The sequence below is a fragment of the Pinus tabuliformis genome, chromosome 2_2, assembly GCF_031772625.1.
Source record: "Pinus tabuliformis cultivar Carrire ecotype Pingquan chromosome 2_2, CPIR1, whole genome shotgun sequence".
NCBI classification, from domain to species: Eukaryota; Viridiplantae; Streptophyta; class Pinopsida; order Pinales; family Pinaceae; genus Pinus; species Pinus tabuliformis.
This window is the reverse complement of record NC_142300.1, coordinates 889,129,763-889,147,200: the sequence shown is the minus strand read 5'-3', so window position 1 is coordinate 889,147,200 and position 17,438 is coordinate 889,129,763.

Here is a 17,438-nt window from a genome sequence, read left to right as displayed (position 1 = left end):
GGATAACAAACAAAAGTTGTATTGTTTTGATGTACTTACAAATCCTATTCTAGGCTAAACTCTTGTATCTATATCACCAAATATATGATTTTCTTTCAGGAACCACATAACCCTCAAGCATTGAAGGAGAGGAGATTAATTTATGGGAGGATATAGGGTATTTTCTTACTCTAAGAGCCTTGGAAATGGGAACTTGTTTCCATTTTTTTAAGTCGAGAAAATTACTTTCTTGGGCTTTGTGAAGGTTGGAATTGCGACTAACTGGGTTAGAAATAGGAAAGTCTAGTGTTAAGCCAATAGAAGAAGGAGGAGGGTCAGAAGACTTAGAATAAGAGTGAAGCGTGTAGGAGGCTTTATGCTCTTGGAAGCAAGAGGAAGGGTTGGGGGGTAGGAGAAGTTGGGGACATGTAGAAGGTAAAAGGGAGAGGGGAGAAGGAGAAACAAGGGAAGAAGGAATTGAAGGGGATGGAGGAGGAGTGATAGAGAGAAGAGGGAATGGGGATGTGGTATATAAGGGAGTGAAAAGGGAGGGACGGGAGAGAGGAGATAAAAATGGGATGGGAAGGGATAGGAAGAGGAGAGGAGGAGGAAGGAGGAGGAGTGGGAGAAACTATACCTCTAGTAATCATGAAGTCACCAGCTAGTCCTTCGTTTCCCATTTTCAAAAATCCCAGTCTGCTCATTTTTTAAGACCAATTTTCATGAAAATGGCATGTCACTAGGATTTAAAAATAAATAAAATGTGATATCATGTAATTTTGAACCCTTGAAGTTATCCGTGTTTGAAATTAAAGTTATTAGGAACTTGATATAGAGTTGTTCATGTTGTTGACCAATACCAACACCATTAATTTTTAGATAGAAAAAAAGGACAACTGTATAATTGATTTGAAGATCAATTAAATATCATTGTTATAATCCCATTGCTACAAAAACAGCCTTCAAGAAGACCTAAAGCACCACGATATGCCCATTCACTTTATTCTTCCTCACTTAAAGATAATTATCTATTGAAGTTAATAAATTTTTCTTTGCCATTTGAAAGTCAATATTTTTTGTGGAATATCATTTATATAGCCATTGTTATCACATCACAACTTCAACCCACTTCTTTACTCTGCAAGAACTCCACAACTTCCTACTCTTCCCGCTCATAACCCTTCCAATAAAGTTACATATCTCACTTACAATGCCAAGTTACCTTTTCAATTTCAATAATTATCAAATAAAGATTTCCAAGAGCCTGTTCCTACTAAACCATTAGATTTTTTTTCTACCGGCTTACTATTATCCTTATCTATCATTATTCCTTCATCTTCAAACATTCAATAATATGCTAAAAATCTTGTAGTATGCTAATATTCTTAGTAATACTTCGTATATCCACCCTTGCTACGAAATCAATAGAAGTTACCAAGGATATTGGTGTTGTTACAAAGGAACTAGTACCAATCATCCTTGTGGATGTCACATAAAAACCAGTTATAAGGGGAAGCTCATAAAAGAAAGGAAATAGGTGTTGCCACACTAAAATCAACATCTACTAGCCCCAAGGTTGCCACACAACAATCAAAATCTACCAGCCCTAAGGTTTCCACATAAGAATCAACATCTAGCAGCCCTAAGGTTTCCACAAAATAATTAACACCTACTAGCCCTAAGGTTTCCACCCAAGAAACAACCTCCAAAGGCCCTATTGTTGCCATGCAAGAATCACTAGTAAATAAATCACTTGAATAAATTATCTAGGAGGAAATTTCTATTAACTCATAAGAGCTTATATTAGAACAATTTTTTGTAGAGGTAGTATTCCCCTAAAATCTTCAATGACAATATCTCATAACTAGGAGGAATTTTTTGTTGATTATCCTTGGCATAAATTCTTATATATTTTTGCTCCTTTCCATGGGAACTTGTAAAGAACTTGCTACATAATATTATATAGTTGTTACAATTTTTGTGGACTTCTTAGGTAGGTACATGCATGATTCTTTTTTCTATTTAATTTTTAGCTTGATTAAATACCCTGAATTTGTATTTGGAATATAACTTAAGCCTCTCTTCTTTGTTTTTCTATTATACTTTGTTACCATTTAATATTTTATTGAGGATGGAAAATTTCTTCAACCTGTGGTGGGGGACAATATCGCCCTTACCTTTCATGACCATAACATCACCACTTTTTTTTAATCCAAAGCTTTTACCACTCCATCCAAACCATGAAACCATCTTACTTTATTTTCATATTTCAACTCTACCCCAACACCCCTTAATTATCCAACAATGAGAGGGACTAGAAGATGCATAGGAAAATACACTAGTGTTGCTACATCAAGCATTGATGTTGCTACATAGGAACCAACATTAAGAAGCCATATTATTGCTCCACAAGAACCAACAATAGAACACCTTTTTGTTGTTACATAAGAACCAACAACAAGAGTAGAACATGAAACTATTGTTGCTTCTGAATAGCCAGTAGAAAAAGTTGACATGGATAAGTCAAAGAAACTACTCGAAAAGCGGAATATGCCACTCCACAAGAACCTACAATAGAAGAAGTTGTTGTAGAATACATTCCCACATAAGAATATGTTGTCATACAACATGGAAAAAGGTATATTTAATCATATGAGTTCCTTGATTCATTTACATGGTTCACTAATGCATATATATATTCACATCTTCAAACTTGTTGTGAGCTACAAAGCAAATTGATATATGATTTGGTTCTTGTCAATGCATAGTTGTGTTCTTACTTACATGTCGTTGGAAGGATCGTATGGTGCTTTGTTGGGAGACCTTTGCCTATCATGTATGAAGGATAAGGATAATAATTACATGTTTTATATATCATCACATGCATAAAAAGTATTATGAAATGTGTTGAGAGGCCAAATTTGTTTGTTGAGTGGGACTATAATGATTAGTGGAAGCCACTCATACATAATTTATTTTTATTGTTAAAATTGTATGATAGGGTTGCTAAACCAATGGTTTAAGGCATATCCTTGAGTTGATTTATAGAATGTTTTGAGTGTTGTCTTGAAAGGATGTCACTATCAAACCTTTTGGCTTGAAATGTAAGGAAACTACAACAACATTTTGGCTTGGATTTTGAGGAGGATATGTTAGCATTAAGGAGTGGAATTGAGTAGATTTGGATAGTGATAATACTTGTGATAGCTATTTCTAAGAGTCTAAAGAGGAAGAAAGAAAGTGCAGTTTCTTAAAAACTAACTATTTATTCATCTTCCATGTTAGCTCTTCTATCATTCATTCAGAGTTCTGATGATGGATTCCCTTTTGGATTTGAAGCATCTACAAAATATGATTACTATTGTGGATATTCTGAAATTTAACTCAACATAAAGTGCAGTTGTCAATTCTTAAGAATAACACATTTTGAGCAATGGATTCTTGTCTTCTCGTGAAAAGTGGAACAAAACTACATTTGTATGGGAAACATGCAATATAAGTGATATATACATTAATTTTTAGTTTGTCATTTTTGGAGATGTTGAATGGATTTGTCCCTTCAAAATTTATTGAAAAGTATTTGTAATACTTATGGTGGGGCTTAAGGAATCTAAGTTGTCTAGGAAATAATTTAATCAAAAGCATTTAAATTGAAGAAAATTTATTTTCTATCTTCTTTGCAAATTTGGTTTGGTATTCTTTGCATATCTAACTTGGTATTGTTTTCAAAATTCCATATTTTGGCCTTGCTAATGATTTGATCATATCTTGAGATCCGTGAAATGGGTTTCTATGGATTTTTGGTAGGTGAAAGCATCAAATTGAGATAGACATACCCACTAAAAATATCCAATACCTAGATCAACATTTAAGAGAAAATGGTTGTTTATCAAGACTATAGTAGATTGTTGTAGAACCACTTAAAGATGATGTTTGTTGAGAGTATATTTTCCACATATCACTATTGAAACCACACAAAACCAATGAAATTCTCTAGGTGACTATGGGTCTAGGCATTATTAGATGAATCAATAATTTGTGTTCATGCTTCACTAACATTATGATGATATGCGTCTCAAGGGTGATTCACCAATATGAAACACAAAATTTAAGGAATAGTTTAGTTATAATTTGAAGTGATTTCATGATATTGTATGGCATTCAAGGTAAATGGAAAAGTATTGATAGAAAAAATTACTAGTATATGTTGTAGAAAGAGAAGCATCATTCAGAATGTGTCCTTATAGCTTGGTTGATATAGAGGTATAGGATTGCATAAGAACATGTAATATATTCAGTTTTGGGGAGATGATGAGTCATAAAATTACCATCGTTTGACACCCCATTTTCCTTACTCTTAATTTTTATGATCATATGCATGGGCCAGGCTTAAAATATTTTTCATTACATTTCTTAGTCTTTCATTGAATTATTAACGTTAGGGAGAATTAATGTATCATGTATTTACTTTTGAAATAATGGCTCATGTGTGAAAAAGTTGTTACAGGATATTACTTCAAGTTCTAATCTATGGTTCCACAAGCTACAATGTTGAACAAAATTCAAGGTAATGGTGAAAATAATTTGTAAATCTATATATTACAAATTTAGCATGTTATGAAGGAGGAAATCAACCACCACTAATTATATAGCCACTTGGCAAAGACAATAAAACATATATTTCATGGTTTTAATTATTCAAACTTATATTTCTAGATGCCAACATGTGCATATCATTTTTATTATAAATTTAAAGATCTCTGATGTATATACCATGGATATAGGAAGCCTAACACTATTAATAACTATTTTGAACATTTTTTTGAGAAAGTTATTATAAGCCACATGAATTATTTCAAATTTGATAACTAATGGCATTCCAAATTCTATTGGAAGTTAGCATGATGATCTAATTTATGAAGGGAATGAAATGATATACATATTTATACCCAAAACAAAAAGATACAATGAAACTTGACTTCTATTAATAAATGGAAAGTGTTGAAACTATATACAAGAAGAATAAAAACAAACTAGATCAAATGGTGGTAGCTTATCTTTGAGAAGAGATGTGATGACTACACACCTTCACCAAAATGTGTTATAATGAGGCTCAAATTCCTTTTTATCATAAATACGTAATGAGAAATAATAAACATCCAAAAACATAACCCTAGGAGATGAAGCAGCAAAGGTTTTTTGGCTTCAATGGGGTAAGTTGGAACATTGACTTCTTGGTGTTATTATAATTCTAGCATACAATCTATGTTTGGCCCGCCAGATATCCTGTTTGAAAGGTCTATCAGAGAATTACATTTTATGACTACCAATGAAAATATAAAATTAACATTGGCTTGTTTCCATAGAAAATGTTTTTCAGGGATTCAATATGGCTCTAGAAGTTCACAACATAAAAATTGCCAAAAATAAAAAAAACTACCAAAATTCAAAATTTGTGTTGTGAGCTACTAGAATAGGTGGGTGGACACTGGTATCCACTTGGATTAGTCCTCTGCCCTTAGGAAGTAGTGTTATCCATTACATTGAGTGCCTCCATGAGATGTGGAAACTTTTTCTCAACTTGGCTCCTGGTGAACCACTTGCCTTGGTGCCAGAGTTAGCCTAGTTTAACAACCCAATACATCTAGATCTTATGTTTGTGAGTGATTTTAATATGTGTGTTCACAATATGATCAATTGTGGCTTGTTCAATGCAATTTAGATTGAGCTTTGTCGATTTCAATTACTCTGCAATATCTTATGTGTCCAACAATAGTGAAAAGTATGATTGAAGGCGGTCCACATTGAACACTAGGTGCAAGCCAAAGAAGGGGGGGATACTTAGCTCAAAAAACATTGTCACCCACAACCTTGGTGATGGTATAAGGTCCATAGTGGAGTGGGTGAATATTTTGATGGGCCCTTGTAAGGAATTCCTTCTACAAATGTAACTAAACCTTCCACTTGAAACTTGTGTGGCACATGGTGTTGATCATGGCGTTTTTTTACTTAATATTTGATTTTTGGAAGATACCATGGACCTACTGGAGAATATGATGAATTCATTCAATGAACATGGTAGTGTTGTTAGATTTAGATTGAACGTGCATATTTTTCCTATATTGTTGCAAGGGGAACTGTGACATCAATGGGGCCCAATGGTTGAAATCCCAGGCCCACCTAAAAGTTGTTCTGGCCAATTGAGCTATGGAGAGCTTTGTTATAGCTATTTTGAACATAGGGGAGACTCTCATACCATGTTTTTGGATGCTTGAAGCTGTACATGTGCAAACTATGCACGATCATCTTGTTGACGACCTTGATTTGGCCATCAACCTAGCGATTGAAGGGAGTTGATTTGGTGAGATTGGTGTCCAAAAGTGACCAAAGGCTTGAATAGAATGCACTTAGGACCTTTCTGTCATTATCTAATATGATGATTTGCAGGATCCTGTTGATGGTGATGGACCCACCAACATGTCAGGGGATCTCCCTGGTAAAAAGTCCCAACTAGACCTCAGACTGTTTGGAGTAGGAGTCCCAGTAGTGGGTAGTAAAGCTATGCCCTGACTGCGATAATGCATAGAGTTAAGTGTGATATCTTTGTTGGAAGCAAGTGTGTGACCTTGTAGCGATTCAAGTGAGATGCATGGGGTGTTTAACACATGGAGGGGAAGTGTGCCCCTTAAAAGCATGTAATAGTATGCAGCTTGAAAGGAACACACAAGTTGAATGACATCACAAGCTGGAAAACAGAATAGTTGAAAATCCAAAGTGACAGGTTAAACCAACAACACGACTTCAACAAGATTCATACAATCGTATACAAAATAGTTCATACAAAAATGTGTAAGTTAAAGAAATACATTCCTAAAGTAACTAGAATAGTCGAACTAAAACAAAAACATATGCATTAAGATGTGTTGGCTATGTTATATATATATAAAGTGAAATTTTCATCCATACATACACCATTGACAACCACTAGCCCCAATAGTGGAACATTACAGTCAACACTGCCTGCTCCTTCAAAGAGATGTATTCGCTCTACACTATGGAGAAGCCAAGGCTCATCACAATACTCTCTAAGCAATTCCTAGCCAAAATCTTGGCTCCCAAAAGCCTCTACTATGAGTTATGAGGTTCTATATATAGAAAAGGGTGGGGTGACCCTTAACATTCCCCTTTGACTCTTGGACTATCCTCATGACTCTTCAACTTTATTACATATAACTCTTTACATTATATATGATTGTTTTCATTCAACTATTGACATTTGGAATTTCACTTACAATACATTTACAATAATAAAATTTACACATATACCCATGTCAAAAAAAATAGGCTTGAGTTAGCCTGATAAGAAAAACAACATCACTCGGGGTCTTGAGGAAAGACCAACTCGGTAACCTCCTTGCGGTGATCTTTGGTGACGAACTGATACCGAGATTGGTACTAGTCTATTCATGTGTCCCCGTACTATTTAATGACATATTTGTTGAAGCGGACCCTTGCCTCCATTGATTTTGGGTATATGGTTATGAAACCATTGTCCAACTCATCCTGAAGCATGCACAACACTATCCTAAGTGTGGTTAGACCACTGATGTAACTTTGTATGTTCTTTGCACTGAGCTGAAAGTCATCGCTGGTGGCTATGCACATCAACTACTCTATGTACTTGTCAATATCTAGCATGACTTGGATTTTCCTCATGGCCTAGGTGAGGGTCTGATGGAAGGGATCTTGTGCATTTGCACTATGACATCCAAACTCCTGAATAACATGCATATGAATGTTGGGTTGTGTTATATTCTTTCCACGACTAGCCCACATAGTTAACGGGGGGTTAGGAGGGGGGCGGAGCCCCCCCTTCGTTGCGCCGATTGCGTAGCGAGGGGAGTCATAGGGGGTTTGAGGGGTGCAGTAACCCCACTCTATGGGACCCTATATTAGGTTGGGCGAACCTACCTATGGTTTTGTACATGTTTTTCGCACATGGTTTTGGATGTGATGTTATTCAGTCCATGGTATTGGATGCTTCGGCATGTATAAATATGTATTGTAACATTGAAAGGAAAATAATGAAAAATCAAGCTGGTAGTTCCGGTTTTGGGACCTAGGGAAAAATCTGTGTGTGTATGTGTTTTATGTGTTATGCTCTCACATTGTTTATTTTCTGTGTTTTAGAATTTGTATGCAAGTAATTTCTGTACGGGTTTAAAACCTACATTTGGTATCATAGATGTTTTGGCTTCAGGGGGACACCTTTGTTACTGAAGGGTTTCGCTCGGGCCTGTGGTAGACCCTGTTCAGTGGGAGATCTGCGAGATCGATTCTAGTGGTGAAAGAAGATAGTGAGCAGTGGAAAGATAAAGATCGAGAAATTTAATGGTGAGAGTTTTGAGTTGTGGAAACTCAAGATGGAGGATCTGTTGGTGGATAAAGATTAGTGGATCATGATAGATCCAGGTATTAAACCAATGAGAGTGTTTGATGAAGAATGGAAGAAGTTGGATCGGAAGGCAAAGAGTACAATACAATTATGTGTCTCAGATTTAGTATTGCTGAATGTATCATGGGAAGCTACGGTGAAGGCTTTGTGGGACAAGTTAGTTACTTTGTACCAATCTAAGTCTCTGGTGAATAAGTTGTTCCTAAGGAAAAAGTTGTATAACCCGAGGATGAAAGATGGAGACTCGATGATAGAGCATCTGAATGCGTTTAATACTGTGGTAAGTTAGTTATCATCTGTTGATATCAAAATTTCAGATGAAGATAAGTGCATTAGTTTGTTGTGTTCTCTACCAAATTCGTGGGATAGTTTGGTTATTGGAATAGGTAGCAATGCTATTGCCTTGCAGTTTGATGAAATAGTCTCATCCTTGCTGACAGAGGAGATGAGACAGAAAAATATGGAGAGCCATAATGGTGATGCCTTGTTTGTACAAGGATGGTCCCAGAACAGAAACAAAAATAAGTCATCGAGTGAGATATCTAAATCTAGAGGGAGATCTAAATCTCCAAGAAAACCTGTAAATATGGTGTGCTGGAAATGCGGAAAGGAAGGGCACTACAAAAGGGACTGTAATATAAAGCTCCTGAGAAAGGAAAGGGATTTGATGATGCTCCTTTTGCAGAGGCAAAAACCACCTCAGATGAAGGTGGGGATGTGTACTTGGCTTCTTCAAGTACACATGTAGATCATGAGGCATGGTTGATTGACTCAGGTGAATCCTTTCAATTCACTCCCCATAGAGAGTGGTTTTGCGAGTATGAGAAATACGATGGTGGTGATGTCTTCTTAGGGGATGATAGGAAGGCTAGAATCATTGGTCGCGGAAAATTAAAGTTGCAGTTGCAAGGTGGAAGGGTTAGAACACTTCCGGGTGTTCTACATATTCGTACATTGGACATAAATTTGATTTCTATAAGAAATCTGGATGATGCAGGTGTAAAAACAATGTTTGAGAAGGATACCTGCAAGATGGTTCGGGGAGCACTGGTATTGATGTAGGGAGTTTGGATTGGAACTATGTACAAGCTGCAAGGTAGCGCTGTTGTTGATGGGTGCAACAGTTTGTGGTTCCTGAAAGTGAAACAGAAAATCTAGTGGTCTTTAGAGAGAAGATCATGATGTGGCAGCAAAGGCTTGGACATATTGGAGAGAAGGGCCTTCGAATACTTCATGGTAAAGGTATGGTAGAATGTATGAATAATAGCTCTCTGGATTTTGATTTATGTGAAAATTGTGTATATGGGAAGCAGAATCGAGTGAGTTTCCCCTCTAGTGGTAAGAGGGCAAAATAGATATTAAAGCTTGTGCACAGTGATGTGTTTGGACCTGTGAAGGTTCCATCACTGGGTAAGTTTGTGTACTATGTATCATTTATAGATGACTTCTCAAAGAATACATGGATATATTTCCTTAAGAAGAAATCTGAAATCTTTCACAGGTTTAAAGAATTTAAGGCTGGGGTGGAAAACCAGACAGAGAAGAAGATAAAGGTGCTAAGGACGGATAATGGTGGAGAGTTTTGCAGTAAAGAATTTGAAGAATTTTGTAAGAAGTGTGGTATAGCACGGTAGAAGACTACTCCATATACACCTCAGCAAAATGGAGTTGTAGAAAGAATGAATAAGATGTTGATGGAAAGAGCAAGAAGCATGCTAAGTGGTGCTGGGTTATGATAGGAATTCTAGGTAGAGGCAGTGAAGGCAGCATGTTACCTGGTCAACATATTACCTTCATTAGCGTTGGAGGATAAGACTCCACAAGAGGTATGGACTGGTAAGAAACCCTCTCTTTCACATCTGAGGGTATTTGTATGTGATGCATATGTACATGTTCCAAAGGAGAAATGAACCAAGTGTTGGGTGATAAAAAGTGTCTTTCTAACTCCTAATTATCTTCACATTAGTTATCAATCCGGGAAAGATTTTCTATTTCAAGAGTGTACACAGTTTGTGGCGGCTATTTACTCAAGAGTAATGTCTCTAAATTGCAGTACAGTGCTCTCAAATATAAGAATAAATGGATGCAACAAATAAATTCTAATTGCAATTAAAAGAAAGTCCAATCCTTTAAGTAACTCAAATCCCGCAGTAATCTAAGTAACAACAATGCAATCTATATAACAACGCTATCAGTTAAGAGTGCAGTAATAATAACTCTTCCCTTAGAAACTCATAGAAATTAAATCATATTCATTCGAATGTAAAATGATGATGGCATGAATCTGAGAGTTCTTAACAGCAATAGTTATAGCTCATTACAGTTGATTACATTGAGCAAGAGATGTATCAATGAAACTCAATCTGAAATGAATGGAAACTAATCAAGAAACAATTCTGTAAATTAAATATAAAATAGAGTTATTCTATCACGCAAAGAACCAATGAACAACAAAGCGATAAAATAACAGAAGGCAGTAATATGATCACACTAGCACACTTGCGATAATTGAAATCATATAATACAGATCAAGCAGTGAGTTCCACCGGAAGCCGAGCCCTAGCTGCCAGCGTACACCGCTTAGTTACTTCAGAGAATGGAGAGGAACATCAACTCTTTTATATATTAATCATTGCAAAATTGTTACAACAAGTTTGTGCTCTACTTCAACAGCGAGAGTCGATGATCAAAGTTACAAATTCAATAGTAATTCCCTCATCTCTCTCCTCCTTCAAATAGGTTAGTAAAATAACGATGGCATCAATCTGAGAGTTCTTAACAACAATAGTTATAGCTCATTACAGTTGATTACACCGAGCAAGAGATGTATCAATGAAACTCAATCTAAAATGAAAGGAAACTAATCAAGAAACAATTCTGTAAATTAAATATAAAACAGAGTTACTCTATTACGCAAAGAACCAATGAATAGCAAAGCGATAAAATAATAGAAGGAAGTAATATGATCACACTAGCACACTTGTGATAATTGAAATCATATAATACAGATGAAGCAGTGAGTTCCACCGGAAGGCAAGCCCTAGCTGCCAACATACACCACTTAGTTACTTCAGAGAATGGAGAGGAACAACAGCTCTTTTGTTTATTAATCATCAAACTGTGAAATTATTACAACATATTTTCACTTTACAACAAAAGTTTGTAATTGAGAATTACAATGGTAATACAACAGTCCCCCTTTCCTCCTATCCTATCCTATCCTATCCTATCCTATCTCTAATAATCCCTATCTTAATCTCTCATAATCTATCCCACAATCTCCCCTCCTCTGATCTCTGTTCTGATTTAAATACACAGAAAGAAAAGAGAAGTTACAACCGTGATGATTACAATATGATTCCTATTACAAAATTGGATTGTTCTCAACAAATTGATAAACAAGATCATATCTGAAATATCTCCCCATCAGTATTCAACAGGAACAGGTTGAATTTGGTGTTGCATCTGAGATAATTTAGAAAACGGCCACAACAACAAATCTAAGAAAAATATCTTCAGAGGACCTTCCATTTCTCTTAGTACAGATCGAATTTGGGAAAACTGCTCATTAAAAACTAATTTTGTCCATTCTGAACAAAACCCATGTTTCGGATTTTCCAGATTCTTCTCCATTTGCCCGAACCATTCAATACAAAACTGTCACTTTTTATTCCAACGAATTTCTGAGTTGGCACATTTAATGATGAGCTAGAGATCAAATCTGCAATATGGAAAATATCTTGGAGGCTAAAATGGTGATTGATGTTACAACCTATTTATTAATAAATGATCATTGGTAAAATCATGCATAATCATCAATTTATTAAAAATAAAGGAGAATAAATAATATTTATTCATAAGAGCATAAATAATTATAAGATGGAATTATATGATAAACCATGATAAATGACATGATAAAGAAAAGTAAAAATTGATGAAATAGGTGTTAAAAAGTGATGATAGTAATGACATATTAATGGCCCAACATACCCCTAAACTGAATATATTTCATGTCCTCATGCAACTCTAAACTGAATATATTGCATGTCCTCATGCAACCCAAAGACTCTGTGTTAACCAAGCAATAAAAATTGGTCATCCCAACTCATGAAATGGATGGAACAAATGAATTCTTCCTCAAATAATGAATATTCAATTTTAGCAATCTTGATGAAGGCGTAAAAATTTTACATTGACGTTCAACTTATGTGTATATGAAGTTGCAGCAAAATATGATATAAGTAACAACAAACTTCATTAACCATTTTCTCAAAAACTACAAAACAAATTTTGTTGAAATTTTGCAAGTAGATTTATAATATATTAATGCTTCTATGATCCAAAAATCATATCATTTTGATGCACAGATCATGAGGTATAAACAAAATGGCTGTAGGTGATAGTGCATGGTTTCCGAAATTTTATGAACTAATTTAACTTGAAATTATCTCGGTTTGTGTATTTTAATGATACCTATTTGTTATCCAGAAATCACAAGAATTCAGTTCATAATTTTAAAGATATATGCAAATCAATTTCTGTACTATATAAAAATGAAATTGTATGCCTTTAAATGAGAATGATAGTAGAAAACATCCATCATGCATAGCAATTCCTCCCCCAAACTGAAGAATTAGCATGCCCTCATGCAATGCTAGAAAACAAATTAAAGTGGTTGCTACCAATGTTGCACGAAGCGGGGATGAAACAGAGACATTTTTGGAAGCGGGGACGTGGAAGCGTCATTTTCCAAAAATCTAGGAAGCGAAGCGTCTACTATCTATATATATATATATATATATATATATATATATATATATATATATATATATATATATATATATATATAAAAATAGATATCTATATATATATATATATATATATATATATATATATATATATATATATAGATATATATATATATATATATATACTCAAAACAAACATCCCAAATACCAAATTAGTTGTAGAAGACATGAAAACATGCATATTTTTGCATAAATCAAGATAGATATAGCATCCATTATATATTAATGATTAATTATTTGAGCATCAACCATTTAGATACATCAACCATCTAGAATCTAGATTCTTCTCCTCTTGTCTAGCCTTTGCCTCTACCTCAATTGTCTAAGGATATTAGTCAACATTGCCCAATTTTGATCAAACTACCTAATTCAAGACTTTAAATATGGTAGAAAAAGCTTAACATGCTTGATCGATGATTTTGACTTGACTGAAAGGTAATTTTTTTCTAAGGGCGTGACAAAGGAGTTCAAAAATTAACACCACCAACACTAGGGTACATATAGGGCTTGGTGCTCTTGATTAAATGCTAATCGCATACCTTCATACTTGATATAATCTAATGAAATGCCACAATCCCATTGATCCTGAATTCCTGAAAACTATTAAGTCTGTTGAATTTTGAATAGGATATGAAATTCTATTTTCTCCATATGAAGTCCAATGAGGCTAGAACCACTCTCAAACATCCTGAGTCATTTCATGGTAATGTTAAAAATTTAAGTAAAAAGATGAAAATGAAAATAAATGAGAATGTCACTTTTACTTTAAGAATTTAACATTACCATGAGGGAGAATATGCTATATTTATATTTTTTTTATATTTTTGTTGCCTTCATTCCTCACCCTAACCCAAGGTGGACCCACCCCCAATATGCAAACTCACCTAAAATTAAAAAAAATCAATTTTCTAAACAACGCGACGCACTTTTCGCAAGCGTGTATAGAACCGTATGGGCACTGTATGATTCATCCTCCGAAGCACCGCGCTTCATACATCCGAAGTGTCGTACGGAATGCGCTTCGAAGATTCCGAAACACATTTCGGAGGGACGCTTCTGGAATTTCCAGGAAGCATCCATATCAGTTCGAAATGCGTTTCGAAATTTTGGAACCGCGTTTTTGGGGACGCTTCCTGGACGCATCCGTACCATATGCGCTTCGAGCATTAGATCCGGGGGGGGAGGGACGTTTCCTGCAACATTGGTCGCTACCATCTATTGAAATCTATGCTTGGAGTAAAACAACATGGAATAAGGGAGGTGTTGAGAATGAATAAGAATATCAATGGATGATAAAGAATATTAATGACATGGTCATAAGAAAGAAATGAATGAAAGAAACACTCCCCCAAACTAAAAGTTGATATGTCTCTGAAAAATGGGAAGTGGTAAAAATGTGGAATGAATGATAATGCTCAATGGATTTTCATGAAATTCTCCTAAATTCGTAATAAATCAAAAAATTATGCTATTTTACCTCAAGTTTTAGCTCCAAAAAAATTGTATAATGACATGTATGGACTGGAATTTGTTAAAGCTGATGTAGGCAGAGTTGATACTGAAAGTGATGTAAAAGGTGGAATCCAAGCAAGCACGTCATGTCTGAACAATTGTTTGTGTTTGCGAGTTGCTCAAGCCTCTTCTGTTAGTTGCAATAGTGTGGTCATGCTGTGAATAGAGTCCCCGCCCCCTTTCTCCCCCCATACTTTTTGTTCTTCTGTAAACAAATCACTATTTTGCATACAATGTTCTTGAATCCACAATGTTAGTTTTGAATAGCAATAGATAAGATGCATGCAAAAATTTCAATCAGAAAAACTTTTGTATACATGCAATACTATTATTTTGTCAAATCAACAAGTTATGGCGGAGTACAATAATCATATTGCATGCTATCCCATAATGCATACATTCCCCCCTCTAATTGGAAAAGGGATTCCATGACCATAAAGCCTATGAAATGTGTTATGCTGATGGCAAGGCAAGGGAATGAACAATACAACAGTAAATGAAGCAGAGTACACATATCAATGATAGGACGGCGAGAGTTATGGTTATAATGAGAGCAGAGTGTGTAAAGATAGTTATGAATAAGAGATATGATTCTTTGAATTGATGATAAATTATGCGAAAAAGAAGAAGGACAACAATATGCCAAAAAGATGCTTTGCTGAGGTATTCTAGCTGAAAATGATGCGATTGATCTGGAAACAATTTCTCATGCATAAAGGTTCAAAACAGGGAAAAAATTAAGGAAATAACTTTTCCGATAAAAAAAAGAATAAGAAAAGGGTATTATAGTAATATTTGACGATAAGATATAACTTCAATACCATAAGCAGAGCCTCTGCTGCAAGCAGGCATCCATTGCAGGGTTGCTTTTTAACCTGTATGAGACATGATCCTCAATTTAGAAATGGAGAGTTCCAGTGCTGTTCTACAAAAGAGATCAGTGTGCTGGCGTGGTAATCAGATAACCACACTGCCATTCATTGGGATGTAGCAAAAGTGATCAGGCCGGCTTGTGATGAGACCTCCTGTTTCAAGGATAATTTGGCTATCCAATGGATCGTAACCCTGGTGTGGTGGCCATAATGGGAATGTCACTTTGCTATAGCCTTATAAACATGGTAGGTTGGCTCGTAATAAGACCCCCTATCCTCCATCTGCAAACAAATTTTTGCTGCTATTACACATTTTTATGATAAAAAGAGGGAGGCTCAGTACTCCTTAAGAGTGGGGATGGTAGAAAAAGTTGAACACGTCAATAGAAAAAAAATATACCCATAATCTCATTTATTACAGACAGAGAAGATTATAACCAGGAAGGGTGGAACCAACATGGTATTAAGACGATGAATCAATATCATGTACAACAGAAAACAATGCAGTAAAGTAGTATATAAATAATTGCGTCCCTTCTGAAAATAATCTATAATCAAGGAGCTATCCTATTAAAGATTATAACGTGAATGATATTAACTCACTTCAATAGAATCCATAATTCTTGTCCTCATAAAAGTAGTGTACTTCATGCCATGACAGGGAATCAATAAAATGTGGTTGAGATGAATTAGGAATAATCCCATGAGAGGAAGGAAGGGTTGTTCTTGAAAATACTCCCAAAGTGTTGTTCCTTTGAAGGAACAACAAAAACACTCAAAAAGTGTTGTTCCTTATAGGGAACAACAAAGTAAAATACACGCAAAAGTGTTGTTCAGAGATATCTAAACAGAGGAGGTATGATGGATATCAGAAGGTATAAGGCCATTTCATATCATCAAACATCAGGTCTCCATCATTTGTCGAGAAGTCATACCAAGGAACAAGCCATTCACCACACATAAGGGACGATTTTTCTTCAAACTGCATTTCTAGGAAAGAAAAGATGAATGTGGAAAAAGTGAGAGAGGTTTTTGTCCATCATTGACTTAAGAAGAAAAACCTCTTGTATTTTTTTCACAGGTTTCATGCTTTAGGAGAAATGTTGAAAACATCATTTACCTTAGGAGGGTTAGTGCACCTCTGCAGTGACAATGGTAAAATCAATTTTTCTCCTATATGAAATGACCAAATGACTTTCTTGATGAGTCAATTGATAAGTAGACACAAATATCCTTCCAATGAGCTATCATGAGCTCAATTTGGAGTCGAGTAAGGCCTTCAAAAGTTGACTGCAACATCACTATGCATTTCGGCAACTTCATTCTACACATTTTGACCAGTATTGGGAGATTGGACTTTTGACAAGGAAAATGAACTCCAAATTGAAAAATTTAAGATGTTCTAGAAAGTAGACTCGACAAGCTTTCCAACGATTTATTGCACACTTAATTTGGCTAAGGAGAAGGCCTCCAAAAGTGGGTGGAAAGCAGCGCTGTGCTTTTGACCAGTTTGCCCAAAAATTGTTGTTCCTTAAAAGGAACGACTGTTGTTCCTTAAAAGGAACAACAAACAAAATTCATACGAAAATTGGAACCAAAAATAGAAAAAAAATAATGTATAATCTATTATCCAAGCAAATCCAATCAAATAAAAAGAAAACAACAAAAAAGGTAAACTTATGTACAAGTTTCAAGAGAATAAATTGTTTAGTGGACTGGTGTTGTCGAAGAGTTTCCTTCTGCAGCAAGAATTTGTATTGTGGGATCCTCATTGTTCAACCGCCAATGGAGTGGAAATTACAATTTGAAGGG